The sequence below is a fragment of the Microchirus variegatus genome, assembly GCF_963457635.1.
Source record: "Microchirus variegatus genome assembly, chromosome: 3".
In the NCBI taxonomy this organism is placed as follows: Eukaryota; Metazoa; Chordata; class Actinopteri; order Pleuronectiformes; family Soleidae; genus Microchirus; species Microchirus variegatus.
The window spans coordinates 3005201-3022561 of record NC_139804.1 but is presented as its reverse complement, the minus strand read 5'-3'; positions in this window follow the sequence as shown (position 1 = coordinate 3022561).

Here is a 17361-nt window from a genome sequence, read left to right as displayed (position 1 = left end):
GGTTCCATAGTGAGTGAGACAACTTGCACCAATCGCTGTCCAGTCCACCACTGACTCCGCCCATTCACGGCTAATATCAAGGTTTACCTTTTGCTGCAGTGAATTGCAAAGAGCAGCCCAATTTAAGCTAGCTAGCTAGCTAGAAACAACCAGCGACAACAAACGGGCATTACAGGCGTCACCAACATTTTTAGCGGTTTTATTTAGGAAATGTAGTGGAGTAAGTAAAAGTTGTAAGAAATATAAATAACAAACTAAAAGTAACTTTGCCATGCAAGTAGAACACAGTAAAGTTCCGTTTCCACTAGCATAGTTCCTGGTACCAGGTTCCTTTTTTTAGTACCTGCTCTGGCGAGGTTCCATTGTGAGTGAGATAACTGCGCCAATCGCTGTCCAGTCCACCACTGACTCCGCCCATTCAAGGCTAATTAGCGAGGACGACATCCAGGTTTACCTTCTGCTGCAGTGAATCTTGGAGTGACACGCAAGCGCCTGTCTGTCCTCCGAGAGTTTTCTACAATGTGTGAATTCATAAGATAAGACGTAAAGACCTCACCGCGACCCTCACTCTCCAGCTGCTGAAGTCGAAGTCATTTTCCTGTGTTTGGAATTTTCCGCAGTCATTCTACAGCCTCCGTGAATGCTAAATTAGAATTTGCCGAGTGTAGACCCTGAGGGTTAATTCACGGGGATGAGATTAGGTAGAGAGAGGAAGAAAAAAAAAACATGGCTGTAGGGGCACAAAAAAAAAAACTCTTCACGTGTTTCTTTGGCTTTCTTTTTGGACAATAGCTGAACAAAAACTTTCCTTGGCAAGTGGAGATGGCTTGGCCTTGTGGGAGCGGATAGATTTGTTTTTTTTCAAACAGATGGTAACCATGGTGAAGCTGACATCATCATCATCATCACCACCATCACCATCGTGCCAGAGCATCTCTCATCCCCTGCAGCAGGAAGCAGCGGGGAAAGGGAAGACCAGCAGACCATGAGTCCTCCCACTGTCTCTGTGCTGTTCGCCATGCAAAGGCACCTCTGGTCAGAAGGCAGCAACAAGTGCTATGAACACAACACAACGCCGCACAATTAAGCACACGGCTAAAAACACCACAACTGCGTAGCGCTACGGTGCTGACAGGAAATACAGTCGGGCTGCAATAATTACTCGAGTGATTCGATTACAAAAACTCTGCCTCCAGTATTCGTTTAATTCCTAAGTCCCCTATTTTTCCTTTCACCCCAACCGGTCTAGGCAGATGGCCGCACATCTTTGCGTCTGGTTCTGTCAACGATTTCTTCTTCTGTTAAAAGAGTTTTTTCTCTCCACTGATGCCTATTGTTGGATTTTAGCAGTCGCACGCCGTACATCCGGATTTCAGCCAGCACGACGGCGGAGACGGAGAGTGAAACGGCCCGTAAAAAGGCCGAAAATGTCCAAAGTGTGGGACCATTTCACGCTTAAACAAGAAGCTAACAAGCTAGCTAGAAGCTAAGGTCATACCACAACCGCACGTCCTCAATGATTCAGCATCTGAGCCGATAGCATCCAGTTGCTAATGCTTCCGGCACGCGCTAACGTAAACATTAGTGCCGTCAAACGTTAACGTGTCAAGGGCGTTCAACGGCGTCAACGTTAACGCACGACGCGTTTCCACGACGACTGACTGGAAAAAGAAGTGCGTGACGTTGTAGTTTACGTGACTCCGGATTGAGTCTGTAATGTAACTAAACTAAACTTTAAAAACAGAGGCACACGTACGAAGTACACAGGTACGCTGGTTATTTGCTACCGCTGCTCTTTTCCTTTAATAAACAGACCGCTCCAGTGTGCTAACGATGCTAAAAGGACAGAGCTAACTGGTTGGATTCCGGTGTCGGGGCACGTAAACATGACGTCTTTTTCCGGACAGTCGTCATGGAAACGTGTTGTGCGTTAACCAATTGCACAGCACTTGTAAACATTGATGTTAGCTTACTAGGGCTGCAGCTATCAAATATTTTTTGTAAATCGAGCATTGTACAGATTAACCATTTTATCTTTTAAATCCGATTAATTAATTAATCAAGTAATCAGATTTTTGAAATATCGGGAACAAAATTTTTTTCATAATAAATAATAATTTTGTGTTTTGCGTCCTCGATTAATCAAAAACAGAATTGGTCGAATACTAGAAATACTATTCGCTAGCTGCAGCCCTAAAATACAGCACGACGCGACTGATTTTATATAAGAAAGGAGCGTTTTTCTTTGTTCTGTTGATACACAAACGCAGACGCTGGACTCTGACGCCGTCACGGCCCCAGAATCAAAGGGAACACGGATGTTTCCTCTCGAGTCTCGAAAAACATTATATTCAACTGTCAAAGACTGACAAATCCGTCCGCGGAGAGAGAGCGAGATGCCAATTTCGTTCCCGGGCGAAAGTGGAAAAATAAAAGCATCAGCAGATGAAATTCAGCCACAAGACCCTGTGTGTGTGTGTGTGTGTGTTGAGTACGAGGGTGCAAAGCTGCAATCACACACACACACAGTGGCTGGCCCGGGTTTATGGAAACTCTGAGCTCATGATGACTGTTTTTTGGACTCCTGCAAGAGCCGTGAAAAAGAAAAGGAAATAAGTCAGTGATTCAGAAAGTTTGTTTGTTTTCAGGTCCACCACCATGACCATGTCATGACAGGTGATTATGGAACACAGAGTAAGAGGAGATATCAAAACTGAGGGCTTCAAGTAAAAGCTGTAGGAACAGACAGTCTATGATTTTAAATCACTTTTACAGAGCCACATTTTCTCTCTCTGGAGATGAGAAAATTTTATTTCAATTGGACGTTAGAAGATTTTCTTTTAACCGTTTACTGTTTTTCTTTTGTTTTGCTTGTGTTTTGTTTTCTCGTTGCACCCGTTTTTTTCAGTTTTTAAACGTGCTACAGAAATAAAAGCTGATCGAACTTGACTCGTAGTAAGTGTACAATTAATGAAACATTGATCAAAGCGCTCAAAAGAACTCGCCTTCTCGGCTAAACTCTTTGTGACTCAAAAGAACTGGCTTGGTTTCTTTTTGACGCGTGTGTGTACGCATTACCCACAATGCCCTGCGTTGTCGTCCCGCTTCCTGCTTTTGGTTCACTTGAAGTGAAAACTGACACCTATGGTTTGAGCGGAACCAGTGTGAATTAGAGTAACTGGACTTGTGTTGACTTATATACACTCATATAAATATGCACATATATATATTTTTACACATATACCTATATATACATACATATATACATACAAACATACATATAGAAATATAAATGCGCATATATACATACACATATATGTACCTATATATACATACACACACACATATATATATACATACATACAAACATACATACACATACGCATATATACATACAAACATACATAAATATATACATACATATTTAAATATACATATAAACATACATATATATGCATATATAAATACACATATGTACCTATATATATATATAAATACACACATATGTACCTATATATATAAATACACATATATGTACATATATATATATATATAAATACACATATATGTACATATATATATATATATATATATATATATATATATATATATATACACAAACATATATACATACAAACACACATACAGATATATACAAACATACACATACATACAAACACACATCCAGATATACATACATACCTCTATATATACACGTACATACATACAAACATACATATATATCTACATATATCTTTCTTTTGCCTCTGACTGCTGTCCCTGCTTCAAAACAAACCCTTTAATTATTACTTATAAAAATGTGTAAACTCTCCATCCCATCACTGAATAATAATAATAATCATCTCAAGAAGAAACACTGACATCTGATATCTAATAATGCGTCTGTTGTTGTTGTTTTTTTTTCTATAATTCTATTTACCCTCAGTAAAAAACCCGCCGCCTTCATCGTTCTCTCTTCAATGAAGCCTCTTATTTGCTTTGGTGCTATTTTTAGTCCACGCTTTTGAGTTTCATCAGCGAACTCCACAGCCATTTTCAGGATAATCTCTGGGATGACACTGAGATGACATTACACACACACACACACACAGAGTGTGTTCATTACCACAGCCTGTGGTGGTGGAGCAGCAGCACCAATGCATTTACAGTGCATCTAAACACAGGCCCTGTGCGGCACAGGCATCGTCGGCCGTGGAGATTCCATTCAGACGCTCGCGTGGCTCATTAAACGACAATGTCATATGTATTGGCAGAGTTCTTTGAAGTGGAGCGGGTCCACCGTGGACGTCGCCCTCACCTGCAGGAGCAGAGGTTTTCCAGCGAACACTAATGGGCCATTACTTTGATTTAAATCTGCACGGTGAAAATCACCTCTGCTGTTATTACCTCCGTGTGCGAATATGCAGCACAGTCGTCCTCCGTCTTCTCCGACTGTATAATTCCCATCAATCACGATTGAGGCTCTGTCAGGTGAAGCCCAACGACGCGAGATAAAGAGGGACAAAGTCGCATTAATTGGTTTTCGCGGATTATTTATGCGACTTATTCCTAATATAAATCAGAGATTATGTTAGAGAAATTTTTTTTTTTGCATTTGTACTTCATGACATCATCGGCGCCCCCTCTCTTAATCCTCATTAGCAGAGAGACGTGCTCGTTAGCCCCGCCCCCACCCCTGCATTTATCAAACAATACAGCGTTAAATTAGCCCTTAATTAAAATCAATGGAATTCAATTAAGACGAGCTTTAGATTCACGCGTGCGTTCATGACAAAACCAAATGGTAACGTGAGCGTCGCGTGAGCCGCTCTGTGTTTGCTGTGGATTACAGGTGATGTTAGGATTAACACCTGCACAACACAGGAGCAGTGGGCAGGTATCACACTGTCACATTATCACATTTTCAAGAACAGTCGCAGCAAAAGGGTGCATCTGATATATCGCACCACCTTGTACGGTGGCCCCTAAAGTTCAAATCACACCGACGAATGGCCTCTTTCCCACTATGGTCCAGAAAAACAGAGGTAAAACTTAGCCTTCATAATAAAAATACCCTCAAAGTCAACATTGTGAGATAAAGTCATAATTATTGGATAAAAAGTCCAAATTATGAGATGAAATAAGCGAAATTATGAGATAAAACGTAGAAAATTATGAGAAAAAGTAGAAATTGTGAGATAAAAAGTCATATTTATGAGATAAAATGTAGAAAATTATCAGAAAAAGTAGAAATTGTGAGATAAAAAGTCATATTTATGAGATTAAATCAAAATTATGAGATAAAACATATACAATTATGAGATAAAAAGTCGAAATTATGAGATTAAATAAGAGAAATTATGAGATAAAACGTAGAAAATATGAGATAAAGAAGAAATTGTGAGATAAAAAGTCGAAATTATGAGATAAAAAGTCCAAATTACGGGATTAAATAATCAAAATTATGAGATAAAACGTAGAAAATTCTGAGATAAAATGTAGAAATTATGAGATAAAGTAGAAATTGTGAGATATGTCATAATTATGAGATTAAGAAGTCAAAAGCTATGAGATAAAAAGTCAAATTATGAGCTAAAAAGTCAAATAATGAGATTTTAAAAATCTAAATTATGAGATAAAAAGTAATATTTATGAGATATAAAGTAGAAATGATGAGATAACTGAATCATGTATAATGATATATTTCGTTCTGGTTGAAATGGACTTCGATAGAAATCAGCAAACACTCGTCGATAAAATTATTCTCACACTCAGGATTTTTTTTTAATCAGCTTCACTTCATCTCTTATGTTGGTTCAGGCTTTAGGCACAAAAAGAACAATTAAAAGGTATTTCATAAAGACTGAATGTTCCCCGTGTGTGTGTGTGTGTGTGTGTGTGTGTGTGTGTGTGTGTGTGTGTGTGTGTGTGTGTGTGTGTGTGTGTGTGTGTGTGTGTGTGTGTGTGTGTGTGTGTGTGTGTGTGGATTTGAGGTGTGAAATAAATCACCGTGTTCCAGCTGAACTCAAGAAAAACCAGCTTCACTCATTAATCCGTCAGTCAAACACGGGCTTAAGCACAAAAACACTCAGTTGGCTTCAGAGCAGAGTGATTGTGATCGTCACCTTAACGTGGAACAGTCACAGAAAAACTGCATCAGAACTGAGCTTTTGTACTGAGGCTGAGTTCACATGAACTGAGACATGAGAGAGAGTGGGATTTCAAAATAAAACAGGACGTGATAAACGTGACCCGAGTCAGATTCAGCCGCCTTTAGATCACAACATGAATAAACATGCATTTGTATAAGAAGCCTTCACAAATATATCAGCCTGCCCCCAAAATGAGTGAATTCCAACAGCCCTCAGGCTTTTCTCTCCACGTCCATATCACACTCGCACAAACGGGCGCCCGCAGCCTCGTCAGCTGCTGTTTTACAATCAATACAAAGTCCCATTGAAATTAATTAATAAGGTCACAGCTGGAGGTTGCTGCGAGTTCAGCTTTACCTGACCGGAATTAAGCGGCGGAGGTGAGTCAGAGCTCTGAGTTTGCAGATATATAAAAGAGAAAGAGACGCTGTGGGCAAATATAAAGGTATTTGTCTGAGAGTCTGAGAGTCTGAGGTCTGTGTTCACATCACATCAGTTATGTTTCTGGCCTTGAGAGCAAACTGTCATGCGAGTGATCATTTAATCTGTGCAGCTGTGTATTTATCAGGCCTGTGCCAAAACAAAACAAACGATTCACGTAAGAATCGCGATTCTCATTTGCTACGATTCAGAATCAATATAAAATGAAATGGGCCCCAGGACGGAGCCCTGGGGGACTCCGTATGGGGGAGGAGTGGACGATGAGCGAAAGTCACAAGTGTGAAAAAAACAGGTTTCAAATGGATTGAGGTTGACATAGTTATAATGGAGTCCAGGCACCGTTTACCAGTTAGCTCCGTTAGCCCCTTTAGCGCCTTTAGCTACGCCTACAGTCAAACTGGAGCGTTGTATTTTAACCAGCGTACCCATGTACTGCGCGTGTGTGCCTCTGTTTTCAAAGTTTAGCGTTACTTTAGAGACTCCATTTAACAAATGAATCTCTAAAGTAACATAGTTTTTCATCATGCTGCACCCGAGTCCAGGCACCGTTTACATCAGTTAGCTCTGTTAGCGCCTTTAGCTCTGTTAGCGCACCTACAGTCAAACTGGTCTGTTTATTAAAAACCAAAAGAGCAGCGCTACAAATAACCAGCGTACAGGTGTACTCCGTATGTGTGCCTCTGTTTTTAAAGTTTAGCGTTACTTTAGAGACTCCATTTAACAATCGGGAATCTCGTAAACATGACGCTAACGGCGTCAACGCCAACACATGACGACTGACTGGAAAAAGAGTCTCTAAAGTAACATAGTTTTTCGTGCCGTGGCACCTGAATCCAGGCACCGTTTACCAGTTAGTTCCTTTAGCTCCTTTAGCACAGTTAGCGCGCCTACAGTCGAACTGGAGCGGTCTGTTTATTAAAGGAAAAGAGCAGCGCTACAAATAACCAGCATACTGCGTATGTGTGCCTCTGTTTTTAAAGTTTACCGTTACTTTAGAGACTCAATTTAACAATCGGGAGTCACGTAAACATGACGCTAACGGCGTCAGCGCCAACACATGACGACTGACCAGAAAAAGACACGCGTTACGTCATGTTTACGTGACTCCAGAATGTTAAAATGAGTCTCTAAAGTAACATAGTTTTCCGTGCCGCTGCACCTGAGTCCAGGCACCGTTTACCAGTAAGGTCCGTTAGCTCCTTTAGCGCAGTTAGCATGCATTGCCTACAGTCAAACTGGAGCGTTAAGCACTAATCAGGAGGCATTTTTCTTACTTCATTATGTGATATTGCTTTTATGCAACAGTTACAACAACCCCATCTAAGCCTGGACAAATGTTTAAAACTTAATAAATCTGAAAAAGACACTTTAATTCTGTCTTGCAAAGCAGACTGGATTAGATCATCCTCTGCACACCTATAGATTGAAGCAGACATCATAGCCCCAAAAATCAGAATCTGAATCGTGAGATAGTGAAAGATTCCCACCTCTGTTATTTATGCAACAGGATAAAATAATCCTTTACTGCTTCAGTGGAGTCTTTGTCCACGTTCATATCCTCATCAGCCTGATGCTCAGTAACGTCTAAATCGGGGGAGTCGTGCCTCTCCTCGTCCTCCTCCACTGACCTTCTCAACATTTTCACTATCATAATGCAATCTGAAAAGGTCACAGAGGACTGCGCTCATGCTAATGCTATTTGTCCTGATTGACTGGATTGGACCTGTAACTGCACACAAAGCTAAAAACGCTATCCAGTGAATATTTAATGATAAAAGATTATCTTTACCCCGAGAGAGGCCGACCGTCGAGTGTGTGCATGCGCAGCGTTTATGGCAGCAATCGTTTTATTGTTTTTAAACTTGAGTGCTGCGTGATTGACTACTTACGTGCGAGGAGAGCGGTCTTAACATCTCACTCATTGTAATTTATTAGAGTTTAAATCCACGTCGAAAACCCCTGCTTTTAAGTCATTCTACAAAATGTACACATTGTTACACAATTTGATCTGATCCACTTTATAATAAGTGTTTTACTCCGCTCTTCCAAATCACTATCGACTTCCTTTAAGGTTGTGTTTAGTTTCATTAAGTTTAGTTTAGTGACAATGCGATGAATCAACAGTGCTGTGCGAAGCAATACAATAATGAAGTGAAAGAAAATGACGGAATCAGAAAGTCGAGAAAAGACGAGATGCAAAACAGTGATAATGTAGTAAAGTACTTATTTTACTACAGTACATTTATATAAAATCAACTATTCAACACGTCATTCACAAGAAAAAATAATGAAAGATAATCAAAGTTTGTAATGCGTCTATGTAGCACCTTGAATCAATTTTCATGATTTTAAAAGTAAGAGTATTGGCTAACTGGTGGTTGAAATTGAATAATCCCAATCCTAGCCGAGTTTATTTCTATAGCACATATTAAAACAAAAAAGTCACAACAAATGCTGAGTTTTCATGTAGATTTAGGAATCAACAGCATAAAATAAATAAAAAAAAAAAATAATAATAATAATAGCACCCAGGGGGAGCAGATATGAAGAAAATGAAATGGGCCCCAGGACGGAGCCTTGGGGGACTCCGTATGGGAGAGGAGTGGACGATGAACTAAAGTCAAAAGAACAGTTTGCAAAATGGATTTCTCACATATTACAACAGTATATAAAATCAACTATTCACCAAGTCTTTCTAAAGTCATGATGAAAGGCAATGTAAGTTTGTTACGTGTCCATATAACACCTTGAATCTACCTCGGTTCATAAAACAGTGTAATAAAACCATGGTCAGAGACTCAAAACTACTTAAATAGAATACCTTACTGCCAACAAAAAACATGTTTTCATCATTTTAAAAGTAAGAGTAGGCTAACTGGGGGTTGAACTGTTTGAACTGAATAATCCCAATCCAATCAAAATCTATTTCTATAGCACATTTAAAAACACAACAAATGCTGAGTCATCCGAGTCGCTGAGTCATTTAATGTAAATTTTTAATCAACAGAATAAAAAAAAAATTATAGCACCCAGGGGGAGGGAATACAAAGAAAATGAAATCGGCCCCAGGATGGAGCCTTGGGGGACTCCGTATGGGAGAGGAGTGGACGATGAACTAAAGAAGTCACAAGTCAAAAAAACAGTTTGAAAAATGCTGATAATACCAATTACAAGGTCGTCAAGCACTTGTTTTTTCACATATTACAACAGTATATAAATATAAAATCAACTACTCAACAAGTCTTTCAAAAGTCAAAATAATGATAGAAGACAATGTAAGTTTGTAATGTGTCTATATAGCACTTTGAAACACAAAAGCCCAAAACTACTTAAATATTATACCTCGTACATCACTTCTCATGTAGATTTGATTTGAAAAGATGGCATAATTTTAATAACAGCACCCACAGGGCAGCAGATACAAAGAAAATGAAATGGGCCCCAGGATGGAGCCTTGGGGGACTCCGTATGGGAGAGGAGTGGACGATGAACTAAAGAAGTCACAAGTCAAAGCTGACAGAAAAGCTTCTTTCACACCAGGGTCAGAGCGAAACGACGCTAAAGCTGTGCCACACACACACACACACACACACACACACACACACACACACACACACACACACACACACACACACACACACACACACACACACACACACACACACACACACACACACACACACACACACACACACACACACACACACACACACACACACACACACACACACACACACACACACACACACACACACACACACACACACACACACACACACACACACACACACACACACACACACACACACACACACACACACACACACACACACACACACACACACACACACACACACACACACACACACACACACACACACACACACACACACACACACACACACACACACACACAAGGTGTAAGAGAAGAACGCTGTGGTCTAACGGTGTCAAAAGCAGCAGAAATATACAATGGATTTAAAGCCAGACTGGATTAAAATGTTTTTAAGTTTTAAGTTTCATTTTGTAAGTTTGTGGTTTGATCTGGAGAAGGACCTGAATGAACCGGAGTTTGAATGATTCGTATGCAGATTTTGCGTGTGCATTAGCACATTAACGCAGGATCAGATGCTATTGTTTTGAGGTTTGACAGATTTATTTGTTTGTCGACGAGTCAATAATCGCGTGATCCTACATCTGCTGCAGCGACTGTGTCAAAGCCAGAGCTGCAGAGTGAGACCTGAAACATGTTTTACAACAAATAAACTCCAGACAGCATCTTGTAGCTCATTACAGCTCGTTCCCCCCTCCTCGCTCTTAACAGTGGGCATCTGTTGTCCTGTTGCTATGGAGATGAGACGTTTTCACACACACAGCGAGTGCGTGCGCGACACTGTCGACTGCAACAATACGTTTTCATATTTTCACTGAATAATTACCTCACGTGAAACTGTAGATAACACGTACACAATAAACTGTAACTGATAATAAAAATAAGTGCAATAAAAATACAACAGTGACAGTGTGTGTACGGCACACCATTAATTTAAGAACATGTATAAAGTAAGCCTGAATATATATAAAAACGTAAATACTTCAGACTTCCATTATTTATTTATTTATTTATTTATATATATATGTATATATATATATATATATATATATATATATATATATATATATATATATATATATATATATAGATATATAGATATATGAAGACTTTCATTGTATGTATTCAGACTTTATAATATATATATACACACAAAGTCTCTCTCTCTCTATACATGTTTACACACACATATATATATACACATATATATATAAACACACACATACATATGTATACACACACATATATACATATGTATACACACACATATATATGTGTGTATACATATGTATATACACATATATATGTATACACACATATATACATACATATGTACACACATACGTATACATACGTATATACACATATATATGTATACACACATATATACATACATATGTACACACATACGTATACATACGTATACACACATACGTATACATACATATGTACACACATACGTATACATACGTATACACACACATACGTATACACACACGTATACATACGTATACACACACGTATACATACATACGTATACACACACGTATACACATACATACGTATACACACACGTATACACATACATACGTATACACACACATACGTATACACACACATACGTATACACACACATACATACACACATACATACACACACGTATACACACACACGTATACACACACACACGTATACACACACACGTGTACACACATACGTGTACACACATACGTGTGTACACACATACGTGTGTACACATACGTGTGTACACATACGTGTGTACACATATGTACACATATGTATGTGTGTACACATATGTATGTGTGTACACACATGTGTACACATATGTACACACATGTGTACACATATGTACACACATGTGTATGTGTACACACGTGTATGTGTACACACGTGTATGTGTACACACGTGTATGTGTACACACGTGTATGTGTACACACATATACACACATGTGTATGTGTACACACGTTTATGTGTACACACATGTGTATGTGTACACACATGTGTATGTGTACACACATGTGTATGTGTACACACATGTGTATGTGTACACACATGTGTATATGTACACACATGTGTATGTGTACACACATGTGTATATGTACACACATGTGTATATATATATATATACATATACATATATACATACATATATACACACATATATACACATGTATACATACATATATATACACATATATACACACACACACACACACTTAAAGACTTTCATTCAATATATTTTTTAATTCATTTCCTGAATGGCATCATATCCAGAACCTCATCCTCGAAACCCTGATTAAGTTTTGGATTATTATGTGACTGCAGATTAGGTTAGAGATTAATTGGTTGTAGTTATGGTTAGAGATGAGGCAGCGTACAAACAAGAAATGCTGCATAAATGTGTGTGTGTGTGTGTGTGTGTGTGTGTGTGTGTGTGTGTGTGTGTGGCCTCCTTGTCTCTTCCCCGTTGATTTGCAGCCCGACTTCTGACTGGAAATCTATAGCCGAGATGACTCAGCACAAAACTGCCCCCATCTATAACCCAGATAGACAGAAAAATAAAAGTGCGTTAGGTACCAGCCCGGATCAGGAAAAGCCTCGAGCAGATAAACACCATATTTATCTGCCTTGTTACTATTCCACAGCACACAAATCTATAAAATATAAATTCGGGTCGTCGTCGCTTGTCAAAATATTAACGTATTTTTTTGGTACGGCTCGGTGTTTGACTCACAGTGCAGAGGTGGCTCGGATGAGTCCGGTTCTCTGCCGGGTTCCACATAAAATCGGTGAGAGGTTTTTAGACATTCAGTATGGATCAGCAAAAGGGAGGCGAAGAGGCGAAGAGGCGAAGGCTACGAGGTCAGATCAGCCTCGAAAAAACCCAATGACCTCCAGTGGATTTCACAATATGACGTGCTCGGGAGCAGCAAGAAATCATTTCGTATGTCGTATCATTCCTGGAACATGATGCTGATGTCGGGTAAGACTTTGGGACGACCAGAGACCCAAACGCAAACCACACACAGTATATTTACATTTAAGTATTTAGCAGACACTTTTATCCAAAGTGAAAGAGATGAGGGTAAAGGAAGGGGCTAAGCTAAGTGCTACGACCCAAGATGCTCCTGGAAGAGTTGGTTTTTCAAGAGCTTGTTGAAGATAAACAGGTTAGCTGTTCGGTTAGCGCTCGGTAGCTCATTCCACCAGCGTTCCACGAACGACACATGAAAAGAGCCTGGATTGTCTTGTGCGGGGTGTTAGCACCGCCAGACGACAATCTTTGGATGAACGGAGTAGTCGAGGCGGCTAGCATAATCCTTTAGGAGAGCATTTAAAGGGACACTGCGTAGTATTTATGGGTTTATATGACCCAAAATCCACTTTTTTATACATATTATGTGCTCCTGCATTGTCTAGTCGTCGTATAATAGTTTTTGTTTCATTTTCGTTAGCGTTTCAAAAAGTAATGTATGTAATGCATTGCCACTGCTAGCAGCGAGACGCCGTGTTTCTACGGGAGCCTGTAAGGACAAACGTGAGAGAACAAATCAAGCGTCGCATTACTTGTAGCGGAAGTCCCGCCTCCGCTGACGGAGCAGGAAGTCTGAGGTATAAACAGAGTAACTATGGCCGCGGTAGCTCGCCCTCCGGACGTATCTTGGCTCTGCAGATGTAAATACGTGCCCTGCTAACCCCATCTCAAAATGTGCTATGTGAAATAACTATCATTACCAGTTATTGCGGTGACAGTTTGTGTGAACATGCACCTAACTCGCTATTAGCCATTACAACGCTAACAGTATGAAAAAAAATATATCAATTAATTTCGCTATCTTACATCTCGTCTCAGACCAGTGCTAACACGATATACAAAAGACACACTTATACATCTGAATAAATACTAGAACCTCATCTTCTGACACGGAGAAAGACGACGAGGACAACATTTGACCTGCTGAGGATACCGTAGCGCTCAGGGAAGAGAGGGGGTGAGCAGAGGAGCAGTTCGTTGTTGTAAATTTCAGCCTCTCCTCTAGATGTCACTATAAACTACTTACTTCACCTTTAAGTACAGACCCATGAAGGACTTTGTTGGCTAGCATCAGTGATTTGGATTTGATGCGGGCGGCTAAGGGTTAGCCTAGTGCAGCTCAATGACATCATGTGCCATTCTAGGCTGATTGAAGACCGTGTTCTGGGAGGCCTGTTAGCACGGCGTTGCAGTAGTCAAGGCCGGGGAGATGACAAGAGCGTGTACTAGATTTTTAGGAATTACTTACCAAAGGTAAATATGTTCCTAGTATTTAAGTTTCCTGGAAATATTTGTGGAAAAGATTACTTCTAGACGCATCATCAGTGCTAATGCGGTCACATCCCAAAACATAAGGTTTTGTTTTGATCACAAGCTAATAGCCCCGTTTCCGCCACAGGAACTTTACCCAGGATTTTGTAAAAACCGTGGCTTTTACACCAAAATTACGCAGCGAAAACTTCCCCTTCGACCCCAAACTAGTACCTCGTTGGGACTAGCGACGTTTCAGATTACCGGGAACGCCGATTTCGGCGACCGCAGTTTGTGGAACTTTGAGGTGCAGTGAAAACACAAAGCACACAGATTACTGGGGAATTATTTCAATCCCGCACATGAATAAGTTCCTGGTCAATAAAGTGTCCAGGAAATTTGCTCCCGAGTTGTAGTGTAAAGCAGTTCGTTACGGCTCTTGGTTAATTCGATATTGGAAATCAACCAAACCGCCAGAAGTGAAAGAATGGACTAAGTATATGAGAAAAAACAGTCATGTTGAGGCCAGAATGAGCCGATCTATAAATCTATATCGGAATGTCCAATATAATAAAGGAATATGGCTCTTTATTAATTTTTTTTGCCTACGATGACTCATCTCCTGTGTAATGATGTCAGGCTTTCTTTAGCATGGCAGTTTGACGTTTCCCTCAACATTAGCATGTATTACCCGCCTGTTGAAATCCAAATAAATTACAAAATTGAAGGCAAACTCCGACGCCACAGATTTCCTACTGTTGTATAACAGCAAAAGAAAAAACTCTCACTCTGCGAGAGGAAAATACAACTGCTGCTCGTGAAACAGCTGCGATCCATTTGTCCGTACGGCCAACGAAGCAGCTGCTCGAGCGGTTTTTACGCTCGTCTGCTTTGGTCTTTGTAGGCCAACGTTGCTTCTGGATAACCTGCGAAAGTCTGGGATGATGCCATCGCGCTTTTTTTTGTCTCGTTATTGCTCAAAAATAGATTTCCCCCTGCAAACTACAGAGATACTACTCGCTCCAACATGGTAATTGTGTTGTCAGAAATAGGTAATAAATATTGATATTCCTGGAAAAACAGGACATCTGGTTATTTTGGACGGCTGAAGGCAGTTTTTTTTTTTGTTTTTTTTTTGGAAGAAGGCTAATGGAACAAGTTAACAGACATGTTTGTTTGTGTGTGTGTGTGTGTGTGTGTGTGTGTGTGTGTGTGTGTGTGTGTGTGTGTGTGTGTGTGTGTGTGTCCCAGAAACACAATCACACAGACGTCTCTCCTGGGACAGAGATGCTAACAGACCGTCAGTGTGCGCCACATTAGCATTATCACAAAAAAAAACAATAATTTTTTTTTAATAGGACATTAGTGGAAACGCGTCTTCAAAAACAACTTTGTTGTAACTGTCGAGTGAAAGGAAACAGTGGCCGAACGTCATCTGTGGAAGACAACGCTGTTCCAGTTAAAAAGCACTTAGTCGTGAAACTGTGCTAACGCTGGCGTTTCTGCACTTAAAATTTACCGATTTGCACTAAATCGTTGCACCAGTCACAGTCACGTCACTTTTGGCACTTGTGTGACGGGGATTTTCGACGATTTGGCACCGATGTAGAGTTAGTGGTGACCGAAAAGTCATTTTAAATACAAGAATATTTATATTATAATACGTGTGTGTGTTGTATGTTCAGATATATCCTTGTTTGTGTTTGTTTTATGTTCAGTTCTTGCCTATATTTTTATATATTTCTTTCCCTTTTTTTTTGTGTGTGTGTGTTGTCGGGCAGGTGCATTGTTTATCTTTTTTTATTTTTTTATTCCGTGTTATTTATACGCCCTGAGTTATATGTCCTTTGTCGGCTGTTTGTCGTCTCTGCAGTGTCGTGTTTTATCCTGCAGCTGCTGGAGTAACACTTTTACCCCCCCCCCCCAAAAAAATACACAAATAAAATAAAATAAAATAGTAAGTTTTACTTTGAAAACAATAAAAAAATTAGGTGAATAAATTAAAACTATCCAGGACAATTAATGTCTCCTGTTCATTGTACTGTTTTGGAAAATGACATTGAAGTTCATGTTGTCCAGAAAAAAATAAAAAGAAGAAGAATGTACGTATATTTACGTGTATATATACACACAAGTGCATATATATATACACACACACACACGTGTATATATACGTATATATACTCACGAGTATGTATATATATATATATATATATATATATATATATATACACACATACATATATACATATATATATATATATAAACGTATATATACACGTATATATATACACACACACGCGTATATATACATATATACACGTATATATATATACACACACACGCGTATATATACACGCGTATATATATACACGCGTATATATACACGCGTATATATATATATATATATATATACACACACACGTATATACACGTATATATACACACGCGTATATATACACACACGCGCGTATATATACACACACGCGTATATACACACACGCGTATATACACGCGTATACACACATATACACACACGCGTATATACACACACGCGTATATACACGCGTATACACACGCGTATATACACACGCGTATATACACACGCGTATATACACACGCGTATATGTACACACGCGTATATATACACGCGTATATACACGCACGCGTATATATACACACACGCGTATATACACACACACACACACAAGTAAATATATATAAACACATTCTCCTCAAACTAAAGGAAAAATATAAATAATATCATGGAGCCTTTATGATAGGAATAAAAGAACCACATGAACGAGTTCTGTTTACGTTAAAGCTTTCAAAAAGTGGAATTTTAA